The sequence below is a fragment of the Harmonia axyridis genome, chromosome 1 (genome assembly GCF_914767665.1).
Source record: "Harmonia axyridis chromosome 1, icHarAxyr1.1, whole genome shotgun sequence".
In the NCBI taxonomy this organism is placed as follows: Eukaryota; Metazoa; Arthropoda; class Insecta; order Coleoptera; family Coccinellidae; genus Harmonia; species Harmonia axyridis.
The window spans coordinates 70,592,835-70,604,123 of NC_059501.1; the positions used below are offsets into that span (position 1 = coordinate 70,592,835).

Here is an 11,289-nt window from a genome sequence, read left to right on the forward strand (position 1 = left end):
CCCCCTGCAAAATCCGACAAAATGCGAAAAAGGGCTCTGGTTCGTATAGGGGTACATTTTATACGGTTGGATTCCAATCAATTTGTATCAACCTTGAGATCATGATGACCCCAAAAATCTAAAATGGGATTAGGGTTGAGCGTAGAGATTCATGACTTGACTTTATATTCACGCTATTTGACGTGAAATAAAGTCAAATTCAAGTCAAGTACTAGTTTTTCAATGTTGAGTCGAGTATTTATTCAATAATCAAGCTACTTGGTTTTCAGGTGTTATATTGAATAGTGTACGTATCAATAAAGAAATAATAACTGGCCCCCATGCATCAATATCAGGAAAAATGCAGAGCGAGGTTCCAATCAATTTGTATCAACCCTGTGAACATGATGACTCCTAAAATCTAAATTGGGATTGGGGGTTGAGCATAGAGATTCAAGGCTTGACTTTATATTCGAGTATTTGACTTGAAATCAAGTCAAGTACTAGTTTTTCAATGTCAAGTCAAGTCAAGTATTCATTTATTAATGAAGCTACTAGATTTTCAGGTGTTTTATTGAATAGTGGGCGTATCAATAAATAAATAATAACTGGCTCTCATGCAATACCAGGAAAAATGCAAAGCCAGGTTCCAAAGTTCGTTCCAATCAATTTGTATCAACCCTGTGATCATGATGACTCCTAGAATCTTGAGTGGGATTTGGGGTTGACTTGAAATCACGTCAATTTCAAGTCAAGTAGAAAATTTTCAAAGTCAAGTCAAGTATTTATTTATTAATCAAACTACTTGATTTTCAGGTGTTTTACTGAATAGTGTGCGTATCAATAAAGAAATAATAACTGGCCCCCATGCAATATCAGGAAAAATGAAAAGCGAGGTTCGAAAATTGGTTCCAATCAACTTGTATATACCCTGTGATTATGATGACTCCTAAAATCTAAAATGGGATGGGGGGGTTGAGTGTAGAGATTCAAGGCTTGACTTTATATTCAAGCTATTTGACTTGAAATCAAGTTCAAGTTAAGTACTAGTTTTTCAATGTCAAGTCTAGTCAAGTATTTATTTATGCATTTATTAATCAAACAACATGAATTTCAGGTGTTTTATTGAATAATGTGCGTATCAATAAACAAATAATTACTGGCTCCCATGCAATATCAGAAAAAATGCAAAGCGATATTCCAAAGTTGGTTCCAATCAATTTGTATCAACCCTGTGATCAGGATGACTCCTGAAATCTAAAATGGGATTGGGGGTTGAGCGTAGAGATTCAAGGCTTGACTTTATATTCAAGTTACTTGACTTGAAATCACGTCAAGTTCAAGTCAAGTCCTAGTTTTTCAATGTCAATTCAATTATTTATTTATTAATCAAGCTACTTGATTTTCAGGTGTTTTATTGAATAGTGTGCGTATCAATAAAAAAATAATAACTGGACCTCATGCAATTGCAGAAAAAATGCAAAGCGGGGTTCCAAAGTTGGTTCCAATCAATATGTATCAACCCTATAATCAGGATGACTCCTTAAATCTAAAATGGGATTGGGGGTTGAGTGTAGAGATTCAAGGCTTGACTTTATATCCAAGCTATTTGACTTGAAATCAAGTTCAAGTCAAGTACTTGTTTTTCAATGTTAAGTCTAGTCAAGTTTTTATTTATTGATCAAGCTACTTGATTTTCATCAGTTTTATTGAATAGTCAGCATATCAAGAAAAACAAAATTTTGGCCCCCATGCAGAATCAGAAAAAAAGCAAAGCGTCGAGGTTATCTTTGGTTCGTTGGGGGACATTTTATACGGTTAGTTCCAATCAACCAAAAAAATAATAATTGTACAACTCTCAAATGTTATGCACGAAGACTAAAATATTTCCACTAAGTGGATTGCGATATTTTATAAAAAAATTGTTGGATAGTTTTTCATGAGTCTTATTTATGTCGTCTGAATTAATCATCTAAACGAGAATTGATTCATTAGGATTGAGTATTAGATTAATTATACTTTAATTTCTCAAACTCTGCATTACGTGAACACTTAATGAATATTCTTCAATTCCAGAATTCATTTCCACCTAGTTTTCTCAATAACATGTGTAAATTCGCAAAATAAGTTCCGAATGAGTTGTTTCTATATTTCGTATTAGGGAATTCTTCTCTTCAGTAAATACATTAACTGTTGGATTGTTGGAATATTGAATGTGAATCCGAATTTTATATAGAATGGCTCATTCGATTATATAATCCTCAGGAAGTAGTGTTGATTCATTCTTCCGATATAATACAAAAAAAGATTATATAGCTATTTGTTCAAAGAACAATCTCTCAAGAAGTACTCCCAAATATAAAATCAAATTGTTATGAATTGAGATATTCCTGAATTTAAGTTATTTTTTGCTGTGCTAACTAATCTTTTGCCAAAATTTCCCTCGATAATTATATCTTAAAGTTTTGTCAATTGGCAAAAGTCAAGGAAAACCTAGTTGAACTTCCTCAACGATGATGTCTTTGAGAGATATTTTGGAATAGATGAAACGCAAATAGATGAACTTGGATTGAGGTCACCAAATTAAAATACACACCTGATCTGCAAAATGTTTGTTCACTTGTTATCTCTAAAGTATTCCTCAATCACGAAAATAGGCCGTAAGTAATTGAATAATATTCTGTGCGCTCATTCCCTGAACAGATCGCTCTAACTTTTCGTCTCAAGGACTGTTATTTTTTAATTTTGTGCCAGGATGGTCTGAAACGATGAAGTTCGACTCACTGATGACAATTCAATCCTCAAATTTTACTTCATTCGACCGTAAATACAATCATTTTCGAACGGAAACACCTAGAAATCCGACTGGAGGTTCTGTAAATATATCTTAGTGTAAAATTTCAATATATGACCTATTACACCAAATTACTTTGCAAATTTCATCTCTTCATTTGCATTTTGTCAAATTTTCAAAATAACAGTTATTCATAATAGGTACAACTGCAGATGGCATTGTTATTCTTCCATGAGTTCATTATTAAAAAATAAGCCACGCCAAGTTGGAAGTTTTGAATGAGCCTTCTATACGAGTATTTTACATTAATTTCTCTAATTCGCTGAATTTTTATTGAAATTAATGGAATATTTGCATAAATATGGTTTAGTGATTTTTTAATTGAAAAATGTGTGTTTTTTCTATATCACAAATTTGACAGATAAGCAAGGGCGTAGAAATGGGGGTAGTGGGGGTAATTACCCCACCCAATAATATTTTTACTTTTCTTTAAAATCGACACGGCAGCAGAAATTCGGACCCTTTTACTGTTTATGAGTTTATAATCGCTTTCAAGATGATTATTTTTATTGCACTATGAGCACGTCTACGACCGAGGTTTATTACTTTCCTTTATCTACGCGCTTTGTCGGCGTCCCCATTGTTTTGCCATCTGTGATTTTTGCATTCGTCATCGGTATACACTTAGGTATCCGGTGTTTTTGGTTTTTGTATCATTTTCGTCACAAAATTTTAATTAATACTGCAATTATCAAAGAACTGAACTGAGTTATTCGCATCAAAAAATTGTGTGTGCTGTGTTTTACAATTTAATTTGTTTGTGTCATTAAAATTGCAATTTATTTGTGAAGATATCAATTTTGAATTGAGTGTGAAGGTGTTCCTAAATTGGAGGTACAAAGGAAAATGACAGATTCCTTGAATCATTTTAAGAAATAAAGTCCTATAACATGCGTTCGCAAAAGATTTGTTTTCGAGATACAAATGTTAAAATTCAAGTTTTTTTTCATAGCACCTTCTCTTCACAAGATATTTAATTTAAATTTGGTATAGTTTCCATCATGTGATATGCTAATTTTGAATGCCAATATACAGGGTAATATTTTTTTTTGGAAGAGTCTCCCCTTCTTTCCACTAGATTTTTTTGATGAACCACTGGTAGTTTAGAAAATTATAAAAATAAACTTTGCTCCAGTACCACACTTATTGGTGTTATTTAAATAATTATAAGATCCAGTAAGCTGTGATGAATAAAATTAATTAAAAAATTTGGTAATTATTTAACCAATCTATAGAGAAGAATGAAAAAGATTCGATAAACTGTTCTAAGTATCACAAAAAAGTAGGACCCAAAAAGCGATTGCGGACCCATATATAGGACATTTTATTCTTAAAATTATTCAAGGAATCTCTCATTTTTCTTCGTACCTTCAATTTATGAAACCCCGAAAAACTATCGAATCGATAATCAAAAAATTTTTACATTTCGAGTAATTTTTGGTGCAAAGATCGGTATTAAACCTTACTTTTTCACATTACAGATATGAGTAAACGTAGTCGTCAAAAAAATGTTTTGGATTGCCCCCCTCAAGAACAAAAAAGGTCCTTGCAAAAATAGATAAATCCATGGCAGGATAGTTCCGAGTACCAACGAGTAAAAATAAAATAAAACCATGAAATATGTGCAATTCTGATATAATCTCGCACGATTTTGTTGAACAAGATTTTCAATAAAAAATAATTCTGCTCCATCACAATATGCTAGGACCTGTTGTACCAAACTACTTTGCAACTTTTCCTTAACTCTTAACTTCACAAGATTCAATTATGATTGTTTTTCGTGAAACATGAATTATTCGAAATCTTCAAAGTGAAAAGTTGTAAGTAGTTTGGTAGAACAGGACCCTGCTCACATATTCAGAAACATAAAAATTCAGGCAAAATATGAAAAAGAAATGTCCAATATTTCCGTGACAACGCATGCGATCGAGTTGAGATTTTGTGTGTATGTATAGAATAATGATTTCAAGATCTGTGCAGAATTTTGTGTTGATAACGACCACAGAACCATAAAAAAAAATCTGGAAAATCGGGTAAAAACCGGACAAGAAGTCAAGAGTTCGTCATTCATGCGCCAATTGAGCCTTTGGAGACCACATAACTGTTTATAAATTCATATTTATAAAAGACGAGAGCTCAAATGCTTCTGACTTCAAGTCGGTGCTTTGTTCTCTCAACTTTTGAGATCAGCGTTTTTGTAACCAACCACCCAAAAATTATTTCAATTTCAATTTATTTCAAGGATATTTTCATCTGGAGAGGATAAACTGTTCTTTATTGAAATAACTTTCTCGAAGCATTAAATTCCACTGTTTTGTTTACAACTAAACAATATTTTTGCAATGAACCAATGTTCGAGACGAAATAAACTGAGAATTGAAACGGAAAACCTTCAGCGTATTTTTGGAAACGATCAGAACACGTGGCTCATGGAAACTCCGTCATTTTCCGTTTTCTTTGTGTACGAAGTTCTGTTTCATCTTGGCATTTTAGTCCAATTGAAGACGTAAATGACTATTTATAGAATGTTTGGTTAGTCGCCAAGGCATTCGCAGAAATTTATTGTTTTTTATACGGTTATGGAATATTCCTGCAATTTGGGTTGAGGATGATACGCACATTTTTGAAAAAAAATCCAGAAAAACACCGACCTGTAGGCAGAAGTTTCTGAACTCTTATTTATCTCCCCAGTGTTCATATTCGCTTAAAACTCAAATTGGAAATATCTAGGTGAGCTAAACATGTAAAACACCATGTTCTCCCATCCAGTTAATGTCCCGATCCGATGCTGGCTTTATAGAAATCTTTTAGTCCAGTAGATAAATACAAAAAACGTGGGTCTTCTGGAAAAAATTCCGAAATTAATGAAACTTCTACAGGTTGTTCGGGGGTGTTATGGAATGACTCTGTCAAGTTATCCAACACGAGGATCCTGGGTAACTTGAGGAGGGCCGAAGAACCTCAACATTTCCGGACTTGTTTCAGTTTTTTGCTCATAACCACTAAACTAAGTAGTTTTCGACCAAAACGTTCATGTTTGAAGTTGTAGATCATTAAATTCTCTATAATTTTGTATTCACGATTTTTTCGTAAACCTAATATCAATTGAGATATAATCGATCAAATTTATAGTCCAGCAGTCAAAGCAAAAAAGGTGGGGTCTGCTGGAAAAAATTCCGAACTTGATGAAACTTCTACAGATTATTCGGGGGTGTTGTGGGAAGACTCTGTCGAGTTATCCAACATGAGGACGATGTGGTAACTTGAGGAGGGCCGAAGAACCCATTTTTGGACTTTTTTCGGTTTATATACAATCATTATTTTCAATTAATTCTTGGTTATTATTTATTGATTTTAGTGATTTTACCCAGTTGATCTGATTATTAAGGTTCAAAATAATTATGAGTTGATAGGAATTCACAGTAAGGTGATAACATGCCACGATAACATTGAAATATCTACTCTTCACATAAACATAGGCTTTTAGTCAAAGCTACCTCCCCCCTCCACCTCCCTATGTTCAATATGTCGATATTGATGTGTAATCACTATAATTACCATAAAATGGCTGTTAATTGTTAGTTAGGGGTTCAAAACCTTTGTTTTTTGCCAATTTTTGACATTTTGAGAAAATTACATAATTTTGATTGGCTGTATCTCGATTGATATAAGGTTTAGAAAAAAGTTTTGTGAAAAAAAATTATAAGGAATTCAATTATCTACAACTTTGGTCAAAAACTAATTAAGTTGAAAGTTATAAGCAAAAAACCGAAAAACGTCAGAAAATGTCGAGGTTCTTAAGCCCCTATTCAAGTTTGCATAGGGTCCTCTGTAACGTGTGAAAATTGCCCCAGAGTATCTGCAACATCAAATTGTCTAATTGTGTTTTATGTGTTGCCTAAATATCGTATTTTGATTTTCCGAATTTCATTCCTTATCGTAAAGGTACCATATGTTGAAGATTATTCCCGAATGTTCACTCTTGGCATTTTTCAATTCGATTTTGAAACTCTGAATAGCTTGTGCGTATATGGAGGTTATTTGCTGTTTCTTGTGAAAATCCAAATTTTGGGATAAAGATAACCGTCTATAATTCAACTATTGCTGATTTGATTGTTGGAATAGCAATATTACCCTTTTTGAGGATTAAAAACGTACTTCGGCTACGAAGAGCATTCACTTTGAAAGGCCACCCAACAACTTGAGTGAGTTTGATTTTTCTTCCACTTGAAACTAGACCCTAATAGTTTTGTTTTCAATTTGTATTTTAGGGCCTTTTATTTCATGAGTATTCCTTTTATTCCTGTTTCGGACTGAACACATTTCTACGGATTCTGGCTCGTTCGATTCTGAAACGAACTTCATAAACAAAATTCTCGTACCTATTTCCCCATCTGAAGAAAGGAAAAGCATCTTGGAAGGATTTTCAACATTGTGAATTGGTTGGGATTCTCGAATTGGTAATTTCGTCGAATATACAGGACGCCTGGTATGTAGAAAGAATTTCTTTTGATGTTGACGTCACAGGAAGACATTTGCAAGAAAAGGGAATACGTACCTATTGTTTTGGTCAATTATACCTTTTGAAGTGGAAAGTTAAAGGACTTGTTCTCACATTCATTCAGAAAACATCAGATATTGTTATCATTCCGTTCATAAACTGTCCTATAGAGAAAATTTCAAAACTCAATACCTCAGATTGTATATTTTTATTTCATGAAAATATCATTGCACATTACAAGTGAAATTTTAGATAAATTTATAATACATATTTACAGATTTTGAAACAGATCCCAAAATATATTATTTTTCATCCATAAACGATAATTCGATAAATGAAGTGAAATTCTAGTACTTAAATTAAATTTATTAAATATATAGTGTGTACCATATAATTAGTGCGATTTTGTGAAAACTACGCTTGATCAAGCATAGGGGGTAAAATACTTGTCAATTAAGGTTCATTATCAATCAGAATAGAATTGTAGGAAATTGATAATAGAATTTTACATCGGAACATTTCTTTGATATTATTGATATTTTTTTTTACTGTGACGCATTTCTTTGGGTATTGAGTTACTTACCTTTTTTTTTTTCAATCATTATTTTCATTTTGTTTTCTCTGTTTCGGAGTTTATGTATTTGACTGAGACAGATCATTCAATTAATTTATAATTAGTGAATTAGTAATTTTTTTTTTTCAACTTGCTAATTTTCTTTTTTTTTTTTTTGTTGCCTATTAGTTTATATTGTTTATTTAGTCAAGGTATATAAATGGCAAATGTTTTTGGGAGAATGTGAGTTTTCAATAGAATACCTTTGGTTTTTGTACAGCAAATATTAATATTGGGCCAACTACTGAAACAGATTTTAATTAATTCTATTTTGATTATCTTTTACTTATTGCTTTGATTAGTTTCTTCTCGAGTAAAACTAGTTTTCAATTGATTCACAGATGATTTTGCCCTAAGGAGTTTCTGCCATAAAGAATATTCACTATATAAAATAAAATTTTAAATAAACTCCGTAATAACAATATTGATTCTATAACAAATGAGATAATCCATTCATATACTTAAAAAATTTAGTTTAACATATCAGAGTGTCAAGACATTATCAGAAACATAGCTTGTCTAATCCCATAATATCTTAAAGAAAAGTTATTCCGAAAATATATTCGAATTAATATATTTTTCCTACAAACTCTTGTTCAATAATGGGATTTTCCAGTGTTGCACCAAAGTACAATTCAACAATAACAGAAATACATTGAATACAATTGAGTACCCCATCTTGCTCCAGAAAACTCAGAAATCTCCATTAAATCTTGTTTTCAGCTGTAAATATGTTAAAATAAAAGATTCACAACTAAAAACATAGAAATTTTATAAGTATTGCCGAACCCTCCAGAACAAGATAACACACTCAACTATACTCTTCATGTATTTCTTCTACACCACTACATTCTGATTCTTCATCATTTTCAGCATCATCCATGTCTGGAACTAAATAATATTGTAAAGGATTTGCTCACAAATCATCCTTGAAAATTTCTGCTATGTCATCGCTAACAGGGTCAACATTATCAAAGAACCAACTAAAGAATGATTTAGATTCCAAATGACGTTTACTTCCACTTTTGCCAGAATTGAGATCATTATCATACTTCCATTCAATTTGAGTACTATGAGAACTCGGAGGACCTGAGCCTAAATGAAATTCTTTTTTGATGGTTGAATTCTCAAAAAAAGGATTTTCTTCAAAGTGAAATTGGATTTCATAGCCACATTTGATATCCTCAAACTCAACAATCTCAATCCTATTCAAAAACTGTAAACATTCTTCTTCCTTTTCATCTACAAGTGAACTGAGATCAGGATCAATCAATCAATGTTATTTATTTTACCAAATTTAGTACAATAATTTTCAAAAAATACTGTCAATTAAACCATTGATGGTTCATGATAGTTGTAAACCAGAAGTTAGGCACATTCTTGATAATTTCGCTCCGCTTTTCAAAGAGAGGTTTCTTAAGTAAATTGAACTTTTGTTCAATCTTGAGTATTTCTTCACTAGCTTCAATACAGTGTTTGTCGATTTCAATTTGGCAATTATCAATAGCTTCCAAGTTTTTTTGGGTAGCAGCATCCAAATCAGATCCACTACTGGAACCTTCAATAGATGTGCAACCCTTTTTAATTTTTTTTGGAGGTTCAGACATCTTCCTCTTCAAATAGGTACAACCACGAATTAAATAAAAGCCCTCAAAATGTAGCTACCAGAAAGTGCGCGAAGTCGAAAAAAATTACCTTCCTATATTATACAAGCATAGATTACATATATAGGTTTTACCAGAGACTTTTCTTTGATATTAGGTTGAAATTTCGGAGCTCAACAAATTTTATCCACAACATTCAAATGTCCAAATGAGCGTGTGAAAATTGCCCCAGAGTATCTGCAACATCAAATTGTCTAATTGTGTTTTATGTGTTGCCTAAATATCGTATTTTGATTTTCCGAATTTCATTCCTTATCGTAAAGGTACCATATGTTGAAGATTATTCCCGAATGTTCACTCTTGGCATTTTTCAATTCGATTTTGAAACTCTGAATAGCTTGTGCGTATATGGAGGTTATTTGCTGTTTCTTGTGAAAATCCAAATTTTGGGATAAAGATAACCGTCTATAATTCAACTATTGCTGATTTGATTGTTGGAATAGCAATATTACCCTTTTTAGGGATTAAAAACGTACTTCGGCTACGAAGAGCATTCACTTTGAAAGGCCACCCAACAACTTGAGTGAGTTTGATTTTTCTTCCACTTGTTTTCAATTTGTATTTTGGGGCCTTTTATTTCATGAGTATTCCTTTTATTCCTGTTTCGGACTGAACACATTTCTACGGATTCTGGCTCGTTCGATTCTGAAACGAACTTCATAAACAGAATTCTCGTACCTATTTCCCCATCTGAAGAAAGGAAAAGCATCTTGGAAGGATTTTCAACATTGTGAATTGGTTGGGATTCTTGAATTGGTAATTTCGTCGAATATACAGGACGCCTGGTATGTAGAAAGAATTTCTTTTGATGTTGACGTCACAGGAAGCCATTTGCAAGAAAAGGGAATACGTATTGTTTTGGTCAATTATACCTTTTGAAGTGGAAAGTTAAAGGACTTGTTCTCACATTCATTCAGAAAACATCAGATATTGTTATCATTCCGTTCATAAACTGTCCCATAGAGAAAATTTCAAAACTCAATACCTCAGATTGTATATTTTTATTTCATGAAAATATCATTGCACATTACAAGTGAAATTTTAGATAAATTTATAATACATATTTACAGATTTTGAAACAGATCCTAAAATATATTATTTTTCATCCATAAATGATAATTCGATAAATGAAGTGAAATTCTAGTACTTAAATTAAATTTATTAAATATATAGTGTGTACCATATAATTAGGGCGATTTTGTGAAAACTACGCTTGATCAAGCATAGGGGGTAAAATACTTGTCAATTAAGGTTCATTATCAATCAGAATAGAATTGTAGGAAATTGATAATAGAATTTTACATCGGAACATTTCTTTGATATTATTGATTTTTTTTTTTACAGTGACGCATTTCTTTGGGTATTGAGTTACTTACCTTTTTTTTTTCAATCATTATTTTCATTTTGATTTCTCTGTTTCGGAGTTTACGTATTTGACTGAGACAGATCATTCAATTAATTTATAATTCGAGTGAATTAGTAATTTTTTTTTTTCAACTTGCTAATTTTCTTTTTTTTTTTTTGTTGGATCGCTAGGAAAATAAATACGTTGGCGCCCTATTCAATCAAACTGAACTCACCCCATCTCCACTGTCAGCAAACCGAGGTGTTCCTAGCGTTTCCAACTTGTTTTGGTTTGATTGCGGTAATTTTTTTTGTTTCATTAACGATAAAACTT

At 32.1% G+C, this 11,289-nt stretch overlaps 1 long non-coding RNA gene across 1 annotated transcript; it reads left to right on the forward strand.

The window, feature by feature from the left end:
• Positions 1-6,674: 6,674 nt before the first annotated feature.
• Positions 6,675-7,850, forward strand: LOC123670607. Its single transcript, XR_006745937.1, has 2 exons — positions 6,675-7,038; positions 7,105-7,850. It is a non-coding gene; the product is annotated as an uncharacterized LOC123670607 (long non-coding RNA).
• Positions 7,851-11,289: the final 3,439 nt, after the last annotated feature.